The sequence below is a fragment of the Populus euphratica genome, unplaced genomic scaffold (genome assembly GCF_000495115.2).
Source record: "Populus euphratica unplaced genomic scaffold, PopEup_1.0 scaffold317.1, whole genome shotgun sequence".
NCBI classification, from domain to species: domain Eukaryota; kingdom Viridiplantae; phylum Streptophyta; class Magnoliopsida; order Malpighiales; family Salicaceae; genus Populus; species Populus euphratica.
In genome coordinates, this window is record NW_011499952.1 from 456,996 (window position 1) to 470,163 (window position 13,168).

The 13,168-nt window shown below is 28.4% G+C and overlaps 1 pseudogene; it reads right to left on the bottom strand.

Moving 5' to 3' along the window:
- Positions 1-10,440: 10,440 nt before the first annotated feature.
- On the bottom strand, positions 10,441-11,941 carry LOC105138099 (vignain-like; annotated as a pseudogene).
- Between the last annotated feature and the right edge of the window lie 1,227 nt (positions 11,942-13,168).

Below are 13,168 nucleotides of genomic sequence, written 5' to 3' on the forward strand. Positions count from 1 at the left end.
AAATAATATTTTTTAAATTAATTTGTTAAATATTATTCTCATGTTATAAAATTAAAATAATTTAATATAAAATAAACAATATCAATTATAAAATTTAATTTTTAATTACTTTAATATTTTTAATAAAAAATAAATAATATAAATAATAAAATTTAATTTTTAATTAATTTAATATTTATAAATAAAATAAAAAAATAAGTTAATTAAAAAATATCTAAGTAAATCAGATTAACTTGTAATTAGGGTAAAATAATTTAATAAAAAATAAATATAATATTAAAAAAAAAAATTAAAAAAAAAAAATTAATTTAAAAAACAATTAATCTATGAGCAGTCTTAAGAGTTTAGAAATGGCTGTAAAAATAAGTTTTTAAAATTATTTGATAGGAAGCTAAAACTAATGAATCATTTGAACTGCAACAAAAAAAAAATCACACAATAATTAGAGGGACCCATCCGGCTTCAAAAAATTATTCCTATCCATAAGTTTAAGATATTGAATGAGTTCACTATAATGATTTTATATTAATTATTCAATACATCTTTGAAATGTCAGCCAACATTAAATTTATACAGATTTATTATTATTTCATATTTAATTTTTAATTTAATTTTAAAAAACAAGGATTATAAAATTTAAAATTATATTCGTTTAGTTATTAAATTCTAATATAATATTAAATAACTATATAATAATCAAAAAATTTAAAATAATAGATGAGATTCTTAAAATGACTTTATATTAACTTTTTAAGAATAAAAAAAGAAAAAAGAAAAAAAGATTATAAATGCTAGAAAGCAACAAATATAAAGCTAGTCTTGAAACATTTCTTAAAAACTTAAGTTTTGGATCAAGTGATTTATTAATATGATATCAAAGTTTTCTAATGAATTATTAGGAGTTCATACTACCACATTTAATTTCTATAATTTATTAAATTAAATTTTAATATAATATAATGATGGATCTATTCAAATATTAAAGTTAAAGAGATTTTACTTAAAAAATATATTAAAGATTTATGTCTACTGTAGTTTACTTGAAGCTTAATCTTTTAATTCAAAAAGATGTTTTATCTTAAGTTTGAGGTGAAGTGAGGAAAAAAAAAAGATTTTAACATGTTCACATTGCACATTATTGAAATTGAAATAAACTAAAAGGAAAACGAGATGTTCACATTGCACATTATTGAAGTTCTATACTCGTGAATCTTATTAATATAACTCCTTTTACGTCAAAGAAACCTTTAGGTATGGTCAAGGATTTTCTTTTAATCTTTTGTTTTTATTTGTTATTCTTAGGTGGGATTAAGGGGTAGATTTATACTTTAATATTTAATAAATATTTAAAAAAATGTTGACATTCGCAATACACATGTAAAGTGTGGTTGTTGTATTTAGAATGCGTGTGTTGCATTATCCAATGACTAGATAATGGCTTTTAAGACAACATCTAAACCTTCTCGATAAACCCTTTATTCATGGTCGGTACGTGTCATGAAAAGATCTCTAATTTGGCACAAATATTTTTTTTTTTTCTCTTTCATCATCCGTTTTCATGCCTAGCTATCCAAAGCTTTCCTTTAGTGTTTTTTAGGTCTTTAGATTTTGTTCTTGTTTTTTTGGTTTTTATTTTTTTTTTATATTTTTTGTATAGTTGTTAATTTTTTTTTTAATTTCATCATTCAATCCTAATTTGTCATGTGTTATTTTTTTTCATTTTGGTCCTTATTTATTTAATTTTTTTATTTTTTAAAAATATTTTTGTGTATTTTTAATTGAATCCCTCAATCCAAGTTTATGGCACATTGTTTTTTTCCAATTCGGTTCTTATTCTTTTGATTTTATTGTTCTTTTATTAAAAAAAATTTTCTTTTTAATTTTACTATTCAATAAAAAAGTTGTAGTTTCTCTCTAATTTATTTTTTATTTTTATTTTTATTCTCACTCTTCTAATTGCTATTTTTTTTTGTCTTTTTGTATAATTTGATTTGTTGAGGGTTGAGTTTCGTGATTTTTTCATGTTTGGTGCTTTTAGATGAAGGAGTCAGGCCATGAGTTTGAAAAGTTAATGTGAGTTAACATCTTTTTTATTTATCTTATTTTATTTTCTGATTGCATCGTTCAACAAATATTTTTTTAAATTAGGCTTTGTGGTTTTCTTGAATTTTTTTCTATTAGATTATTACAATCTAATGACATGAGTCTCGAGTTTTGTGCATTAATTCAGGTTAGCTCGCTTTTTATTACCTAGGTTATATGTCTACCATGTTATCTCGAGTTGACTCGAGCCTTTTTTTATCCATTTTGTTTTATCTAATTTTGCACTTCGAAAGGTAGTTTTTTCTTCAAGTTATTGTGATTTTTTTATCTGTTTATTATTATTTTCTATTTTTTATAGTCTAATTAAAATAAAACCATTTTATTATAACCAATTATGGCTATAACTTGAGTCATTAGTTTTTTTTTATTTTAAATACGCCTATAACACCTAGATATCATTATTTACAAGGGAAAAGACCCATCTTGCAACATAGCGCAAGTCAAAGTCTAATTAACAAAACCTATTTGGTGTGGGAAAAATATTGTACACTTGACTCTCTGTGTTACTATAGATTATAAAAGTAAATTAACATTTTTATCCATTACTAAAAAAACCTATGAACTAGTTTAAAGGATAAAAAAATATTTTCATGAGATTCATTTGTTATTCTAAAAATTTTAGGGGCATAGCGCCATTATCAATCTAGGTTTGCTTAATTTATTTTTTTAATTGATTTTTTTTTTATTTTTTATTTATAATATTTGATTAGTTAGAATTAAATTCTTTAATTTATTTGGATTTAAATTTCATAGGATTAACACAGACTCATTCTTCATATTACACATTTCACAAGTCTATCAACATGACAATATTGTTTTTAAAATGTATTTTGTACATTATTCATCAAATTTTTTACTTCTTATAAAAAAATGACCTAACGCGTAGTGGAGTACGGGTAAAAAAGAACTTGTTTGTACTACATGGAAGATGAGAAAATGGAAGAAAAGAAAATGAAGAGAAAAAAAACATAAATTTCAAGATTTTTTTGTGTCGTAGAGAAAGGAAAATTAAAAGTTTTTTTTTTTTCGAAGGCCACTTACCAATCTCTGCGTTTAAATTTAAAGAGAGCAAGTGAAAAAAACATAAAATTATAATTCTAACCTCATAAAACCAGCTCATAAGCTCCAAACCAAGGGATTATCCAAGTAATTTTATCTCAATATTATCCAGTCTCATTCCTTATTATTTCAAATCACAAAAATACTTTCTTTTCAATCTCTCATTCTGTTCATAAACATCAAATCTCCAATTTGCGTAATTTGGAGAGTAACCTGCGTTTAAATTTAAAGAGAGCACGTAAAAAAAAACATAAAATTGTGATTCTAACCTCATAAAACCAACTCATAAACTCCAAACCAAGGGATTATCTAAGTAATTTTATCTCAATATTTTCCAGTCTCATTCCTTGTCATTTCAAATCACAAAAATACTTTCTTTTCCCTCTCTCATTCTGTTCATAAACATCTAATCTCCAATTTGCGTAATTTGGAGAGTAAATTGTAAGTCCCTTGACTTGAAAATCTATCATTTTCGTCTTCTTTGATGCCAGAAACTATGTAGTATCAAACGACATTACTCGTGTGGTGATATTTTATCCCTTAAACCTTACTCTTTTTGGATAATGAATGTTGTAAATCACATGATGAGTTGATTCGTCATGTGAAGGATGTCTTCTGGGAAATCTTATCCCTTGCCGAAGATTAGATACAAAAAAAGGTGATCATTGCAGAGATTATCGAACGTTGACCAGTTAAATATATCCTCCCTGTTAAAAGGATTTCCATGCAGAAAAGCTCTTGTTCCTGTGCCGGTGGCTTGACCATTTCGAGAAAGAAGCAGAAAGCTGCAGGGATTTCAGCTCATATTGCTTCTTAGGAATATGAACAGCAGCCATGCTTCCACTTTTCGACCTAGACTTGTTTAACAAGGATAAAAATAGTCAAGTCTTTTTACAGACCGGATACGCTATATTATATGGTGATTTTGTGTATTTTTTTCCTTTTTTTACGTCTTTTCATTTGATAAGTTGGAATTCCAAACATTTTTTAATTTAAATTTTTATTTTTATTTTGAACCATAAAGGTGGATTGATCGATGCCGATCGACCTTTTTTATTTGGTCAACTACAAAAATGGAGAAGATATACAAAAATGGAGAAGATATAGTCAATTTTACAGAAAAGATGGACGGAAGATTTAAAACATTGCCAGAAACGAAGTGATTAAATTTCAACATCACTACAAACCCATTAATTTCCATCCAAACTTAGTCGTACAGAAATTACTTTGTGATTTCACAAGTAGTTCATAAGATTTACTTGAAACTTGAAAGCTCCTAGAACAACCATTGACAAATCTGAAAGCAAGGAAGGCAAATCAAGAGGCATGCACCTTTTGGTGTGCCTGCCTATTGGGAAAATGATGAGAGGTTCCATGCCTCCGTGGTACTTCCTTCCCGGCTAGGCTTGTCGTGCGTCTATGATGGAACGCACATGGAAGTTGAATCAAATGCAAATTCGTCTTCGTTCTTTAATGCTATCACCTGCATTTCAAGAACACCCCCATCAACTAGAACCAAGTCAAATAGATAAAAGATCATGTTGAGAAGGATCCCAGTGAGGTCGTGAAAAACTTCAGACCGGATTTTAGCTCTTAAGAGTGCGATCTAGGGCTCTACTTCATGAGTTTTTTTTTTTTTTTTTTTTGCAAAACAAGTCCCATATGGATATAAAGAAGACTCCAATGTTTAAGTTAGTGAAATAATGTTCTGGAATATAAATAAAACTGCAAGGAGAATGCATGTTGTGTGTTTCTCTCAATGATTTTGTTGAACAATTGTGTTTGGAGCCCAGAACTTATGACTTGTATTCTTGTTTTTTCCCGTGCTGTAGTGTATTATACATCTACTTTTTGAATTTTTTTTCATATAGAAAAAAAATATATTTTTAGAAAATTGGGTTATAAATCGATGTGTCATGCTCGGTGTAGTGGATATTGGCTATATCATTGGTCATGATGTTCTGCTATTTGATTGAATGACATGTTAGGTAGCCATCGGAGGCAGGAAAAGTGGGCATCGGAGGCCAGGAGAGTAGCGCTGCATTCGGCGTGCGGAGATGCGGTGCTGCTTTGTATAGAAAAAAATGGAGCTTGCACATAAAACTTGGATGTTGCACGATCCTGAAAATTAATAAAAGTATATAGTTTTTTTTTCCTAAAATAAATCTGTGTACCGTCAAATTAACCAATGTTAATTGACGAGGGGCATCGTAAAATACTATTTATTGAATTTTACAGATTAATTTAATTGATTTAAGGTTTTTTTAGTTTTTTTTTAAATTTTATTATTTAAGGTTTTGATTAGGATTTCAACATTATAAAATATTTTAATTTAATTTTTATAAAATTTTTATAATTTTACGACGTGAGTCAATAATACAATGTGTTAGTTTAAATTGACTAATATATTTTCTTGTTTTTTTTTTCATTGATTTTTTTTTAATTTTATTTTTTTTTTCATTGATTTTTTTTAATTTTACTTTTTAGCATTTTATTGATTAAGAATTAAGTTTTATAATTTATTTTGATTTATTTTTTTATTAGGTTATTTCGATCTTATTATTCATATTTGGTGGGTTAGCTAAAGTTAACTCGGATCTTTTTTTATATTTTTTTATATTTTATTTTTTAATATTAAATTAATTAAAAATTAAGTTTTAATATATTTTTTATTTGTTTTTTATGATATTATTATAGTCTCATAACTTAAATCATAAATTTTACATGTTAATTTAGATTGACTTGTTGACCCGGGATCAAATCATATATATATTAAAAGATATAGTCTTGATTTTTTTTTTTTAAGTCAAGCTATGTTTTTTTTTCTGATTATCTAAGTTATTTTTTAATTTATTAAGTTAACTAGGTTATGTTAAATCAATCTTAGCATGTTATAATCCACAGTCTCATGATTTAAATTCTAAATTTTACATATTAATTTAGATTTATTTGTTAACTCAAGATCAAACCAATCCATATTTTGTATGCCTACATTTTAAATTTAAACAATTAAATTACTTAATAATAAGATATAATGTTTTATATATATGTGGAATAGATCTATTATTTTTTATGCTATTTGAATTAAAATAATTATAAAAAATCTTCTAAATTTATTGTAGCTTTTTTAGTAGCTAATCTGATAAGAAGAAAAACTTAGATACTGTTATTTAAAAATCTTGTATTAATTTAATATAACTTTTATACCTGTATTTTTTCAACTTACAATTTATAAAACAATTAACTTATTCATATATTTCATATGTCATAGATGATATTTAGTAATTAGATAAAATGTATAACTATCCATAAAAAAATATTAAAAAAAAACAAGATAAAATGAAAAAAAGAAGAAGAATTCTAATCATTCTATAACATATAATTTATCGAGTTAAAAAGTAATATATATACTCTATTTAAACATATCAATATTTATCCATAGATTTGGCTAAAAAAAAAACCAAACAATTCTTTCAGCGAACCCTCAACACTGCATATACACAAACCAAGTCTTCATACTAGCTCCCATTTAAAACACATGTTAGAATATTTATTTTATTAAACACAATTAGATTAAATATCAAGTAAATCTGAATCAATTTAATATTTATTTTTTTATTTGACATTATGTTTAAGATAGATAAGGTAAATTTTGATTTTTTTATTTAAAATTAAATTTTTATATTTTAGGATTGCTTTGTTATATTATTACTAAAGAAAATTAAAATATTATTTTACTATATTTTTAAATAAAAAATATTTAACTAGTTGTGGAGGACGAATACATCATTAGATTTAAGAAGGTGCGTGAAATGAAATCAAGCTTATAAAATGGAAAAGTATATTTCTATTTCTATACACGAAGCTGTATGTATTTTCGCCGTAGACTATCGCTTTCTTGATCTGAGGGAGAGGAGATAGGCTCGGTTATCTATACGTTAATCTGTAGTCGTATTAATGGGTGTTTGGCGCCGGATATTTTTTATTTGAAAATAAATTATAATAATTTCATTTTTATATTTAAAATATATCTCAAAACAGCTACCGTACTTCCACGTACTCACTTAATCAATAATTTATCACGAAAGAGAAAGGAGACCATGTGATTTCGCTGATGGGGAGGAATCCAATGCCAGGTTACAGCTGGTATACGTGGCAGTGCCAGTGGCTTCAGGGCCTTTTGACCTTCAGCCGTACTCCGTCCCACCACCAGGCGCTGACACAGATAGCCCTGAAAGGCCAAAGCCCTGCCTGACTCGGCGGCAAATTAGCACGACTCAGCTAAATCTTATTCTTAATTAAATTTATAATACCCGGATAATTATTAGAGTATTTGTTGATCAGTTTAACAAAAAGAAGCTTTGATTGATTTCTTATTTGCCCTTTTTACTTCTTAAAATAAGATATCTTTTACTAGCGTCAATAAAAAATTCAAAAATAAAAAGATAAAAAAAAGTCAGCAATAAATAAATAAATAATTAACAAAATTTTCAGTAAATATTTATTAAAAAAATTAAAATCAAATTTTAACCAATTAAATTGAGATAAAGCATAGATGTAATTGTCCAAGCATAGATGTAATTTTTTTTTCTTAAATCTGAACTAATGCCTGTTTTAGACTATAATTAAGCTAAATATAATATTATTTTTAAATTTTATTTTTAATACCAACATATTCTAGCCATTCAAAAAACTAAAAACACAATAATTTAATATTAAGAAAATTAAAAAAATTAAAAAATCAGAATGCCAATCAGAACCCTAATCAACTCTGCAAGCTGCCTCGTCTAATTTAACTTAAAGTTGCCTCGTCTAATTTGCAATCCTGCCGTTTCATCCTCGTCTGGCTGGATGCTTGCTGGCCAGGCCATGCTTTGGCAGTGGTCTGTTTTATTGTTCTTTCCTGTCGCAGGGCCGAAGCTCTTCCAATCCTCCACCAGTCCTCCCCCTCTCTTTCTCAGTACCCATTTTAAATGCTTTCTGTCGTTTAGCTTCCTCCTCTACCTCTCTTACTGCCACCGTGGCTGATCCATCTGCGTGTATCTTCGTGCTCTTTAATTTTCTCTCGTTTCTTGGGGTTTCGACACGTGGGCCACTTGGTAGCTGCCACGTTCCTCGGGTTCTCCAGGCATCCCGTTTGGATCTCTCTGTACAGTACAAATATACAACTTTCAACCTCGTATTGTTGGCATCAAATTGCCAGGCACTGCTGACAGTTACTGTTTCTTTTCAACCAGCAATCAAGCACTGCAGGACGAATCTCCAGGCTTCTTTATGAACACTACCAAATTGCTAATTACTAATAATAACGGATAAATTGAGCAATTCCCATCGTAAAATGTTACATAAATATTTTTTTTTAAATAACATATTTTTTTAAAATCACAGTTCCTCGTGTTCATTATATGTCACAAATAATGGCTAGATTTTAATTGATATCCCCATTTATAACTATATTATTTATTTAAATTTGAGATTAACGGGTCAATTCATTCATAAAAATATTATATAATTATTAAAACTAGGATTACATAATAAAATTTTTAAAATCTAAAAAATATGATAATATGATGATTGTAATAGTAATTTCATGATAAATCTAAAAAATATGATGATTGTAATAGTAATTTCATGATTACTTCAAAGAAAATAATTTTCAAAACTTGTGTATAAATTTGAGTTCAAGTCAATAGTTAAATAAAAAATTATAATTATTTTAAAATATTATTTGATCTTATGCAACTAAATCTTTTTCTAAGCTAAAAGTAGTCATCATTACTTGTAAGAATTATTATGTAAATAATAACTTAATATTTAATTAGAGTTTTTTTTTAGTTTATAAGTTGGACAAAGATGATATTTTATTCATAAAATATATTTAATTTTTTTTTATAAAATTATAATTTTTATATGAATCGATTATAAAAATATATCCAACTGGCTGGCCAATTGACAGTTATAGCACTTCAAAAGAGCAACAAGTTTAAATGCCGCTATTCTGAAACGTAACAATCATCTTGTCATGCTTAAAAATACGATATTCATTAAATGTCAAGTTTCATAAATATAACAAAATAAAAATATGTTATTATACCAAATCTTTTTTTAAATAGTAATATTCTATGAAAACTTTAATTTACATAGCTAATTTAAAAAAATTCCAATAATAACTCAATGAATCATAATACAGGCAGAGAAGAATTAGAAGTTTTTGGCATTGTGTTTGGGAAGTACTTTTGAAAAAAATTAAAAATGTTTTATTGTTTTTATTTTAAATTATTATGTTTTTGATATTTTTAAATTATTTTTATGTGTTGATATTAAAAATAATTTTTTAAAAATAAAAAAATTATTTTAATATATTTAAAAATACAAAATATTTTTAAAAACAAGCCTTGCTCCAAGCATCAAGAGCCTCACCTTAATGCGTTACCCGTTTTGTCTTTTTATGAAATTTAATGGGTTACTGCAGCGTTAATATTTAAAAAAAAATTATGTTGTTAACAAGTAATTGTGTGTGTGTGTCTATATATATATATATATATATATATATAAAAGAAACAAACAGACAATTTTCTTACAGACCCACCATGAAAATTTGTCATAAATCACAGTACTGAATAACTAGCAAGGCGCAAAAACATGGCAATGCAACCAAAATGAAAAAAAAAGAAAAGAAGGAAGAAGCATTAGCCCTAGGGATCAATGATTTTTTTATATTTTTGCTCTATCTTCTATATATATATATATATATATATGATCTTATAAATTTTAAATGAATAAATTTGTTTGTATAGCGTTATTATTTTCGTTGCTAGCAATTATTTATAACCGGCGGTGCATCGCTTAGCTGACCGGGGAAAGAGAAGAATGGCTGGTAAATGGTCAAAGATTTTGGTTCGGGAGAAGTGACTGGACAGTGGCCAGTGGGCACCGTGGAGATAGTGGCATGCGTGCGCAGTATGTTCTTTTGTGCTGATCAAGACGACACGGTTGGCCACTTGGATCCTTCTTCTTAGTTTATTACAATCAAGGAAAAAAAAAACCCAATAGTACGTGCTCGATACAAGTAAAATAAAAAATGCTTTTGAAAGACCCCCTTTGCACGGATGCGTGTCTTCTTTTGGACAGTGCATTTCTTTTAGAACAACACTATTTTAACCAGAATTTATATCGGTCTTTTTCTTAAAGATTTTTTTTTTGTTCAGTCCTTTCTTTATGTATATTCTGTATGGGTGAGGTGATCTATTCTCTTATTTGGCCATATCGAGTGATCAACTAGAGTTCATCCCTGCGAGATGGTGCTTTCTTGTTATCTGAGCGCAGCTTGACTTGGTAGGAGGCCTCCAAAGTTACACCACACAATCCTTCCTCTGCAGCAGTCCCTCGTTGCATGCTTATGTATCCCTTTTCACCCCAATCAGTACCCCATGAATTCTTCACCATCCAGTACTTCGTTCCATCTTGATTCAGCACTGTGCCACAATCTCCAGTGAATACTCCCTGCAATCAGAGCACACAAAATCCGTATTCGTTAATAATATATATAGCTGGAGATATTGGATTCTTGGCTTGCTAAAATTCAATCAATGTTTATGGTACTATGAACTGTCATTTTAAAAATTTAGTCAGAAACTTGCCCCAATCAGAGCACACAATTGCGATTGCTACAGGTTGGTTTGCGACAGCTTTCATCAAGGCATTTTCATCATTTTCAGCAACCATTTCATACCCATCAATATTCACAACTGGGGCATTCATCTGCAACACCAAGAGGAGTTATGGTCCCATTTGCATCAGGAAGATGCAATTAATGGAGAATTAATCTTGACGCAGAAGTCATCTTAACCTTGGTTGAGTCACAAGATTCATCTTTGGCTCTGTAAGGATACGTATTCTCTGATGTTAATCCACCAATTTGCTTAATAAACTTAAATGCGTCTTCCATTAATCCTCCATCGCAGCCATGGTTATCAGAATCGCAATCAACTAGCTCTTTCTCAGATGAAGAGACCAGCTCTCCCGTTTTGATTTTGTTTATGCCTTCCATTGCTGCTACAGTTGAAAATGCCCAACAGCTACCTATAACAACAGCAGGAGTTTTTGAGTAATATTGTTCAAATTAAGTAATATCTAAAGTCATATATATTTGCCGAGTATATATACCGTAAAACTTAATCTTAACAAATTAATTAACACCGATAGGTGGAGGCGAAATGAGAAAAAAAATCCAGTGATCAGAGACTTAACACGCTTGCTTTGGTCCCTGATACTGGTTACTGCTCCATTCCTCCAGCAGTCAACAGAGGAAGGAAGGTTACTTGTATCCTCATGAATGAACCCAGTTCCCTGTCTTGGTGCAAGGAGCATCCTGTAGCTGCTAAACTTCGAGCCTCCATAGCGTTGCAAGAACTCATGGTTGGTCATATCAGCAAACCTATTCAGTTTCAACTTGTAAGGCTTGTCCTTGCTATTCACCTTGTGAATATGTTTCAAATTTGCCTTCAATACATTGAAGCGCTTTTGTTTTGCAGTGAGGCTGCGGGAAACTGCGTGTTGACCCCTCCATCTCTCGCACATCAAGAATAACGTTGTAGGCTTATGTTATGCGTTGGAGATGCGTTGCAGCTTTTCTGGAGGTGATGCTTGATCATCTTGCGTCCGTCCTGAAGCCAACATGAAAACCCCGGTCCTTAGTCGACTCGTTTCGTAGAAGGGGACGAGATTTAGTTGTGCTGATTTTGTGCATATGCAGTAGAAGGGTGCTCAAAGTTTGCATGTCGTTTCTTAAAAATGAATAATCTCGTAGGGGTTCTGCTATTTTCCTCTTTTATGAGTAAATTAATTAGTGCTTAAAATGATGAAACACGCACCAAATCGAAGTCACCAGGCGAATCCAGTTCCACGAAAAGAAAAGAATTACGAGGTGAAACAGCGTATATAATAGCATATGCGTATTAAAGTAATAAAGCAGACTTGGTTTCTTCATAAGGATCCTGGCAAGCCCATCATCTTGGTGCAGTCAAGCTTGAATATATAGTAGTGTGATAGAGATTCTGATGGGTCTTTGAGCTACTATCAATGAACTTCACAAGGAAATAAATTTATAGCCTTGAGCCCTTGTTGTCCAATGTCCCAAGGGAAGGAGATGGTCTTCGGCTCAAGAAGTTGGCTGATGGCAGTCTTGGCATAGGAGATGGTTATGTCCTCCGCAGATAGTGACTGGTATATCTACGCATGTATTAGCTTTTAAATCTGTTCTTTAAATGATGGGAATCGATTGGGTCTGATCGTCAAAGCATATTTTCCATTTCAGCACTGTGCCGTTCAGCTTTGTTTTTTTTTTTTAATTAATTATCTTTTGTTTTAAATTATGATTTTTGTATTTTTTTATTGTTTTAATTTGTTGATAAAAAAATAAATTTTTAAAAAATAAAAAAATTATTTTAATACTCTAAACAAAAGGTTGGATTCTACCCGTATGGAGTCAAAAAATTTTAAATGAGAGAACAAATTATAAATATTTGATAGACATGTGTTATATACAAAGAAATTAATTTAAAATTTATATACTAATTCAGGTCAAGCAAAATTAATTTAAAAATATTTTTTAAAAAAATTATATTAGAATTATTTTTTTCAAGTTTTTATATTTTAAAATTGCTTAATAATAACTTCATTATTAATTTTATTAAAGATATTATTTCTCAATATATACAATGAAACTTTCATTTATCTATTTCTAAATCTTCTAGAAACTAGTGAAATTATTGGCAATAATTCTTTGTTAATTTGTTGTTTTATACAAGTAGATTAAATATAATTATTAATATATTTTTAAATTTTTTTATTATATTCCTAATTTTTTTAATTGTTCAGTATTTTATTTTTAATTTACTAGTATGTTAATCACTATCATTTTTCATATGAAATTCACAACAAAATACTTATTAATTTATTAAAACTCATTTCAATTTATATTCATATGCATATAATATTATACATA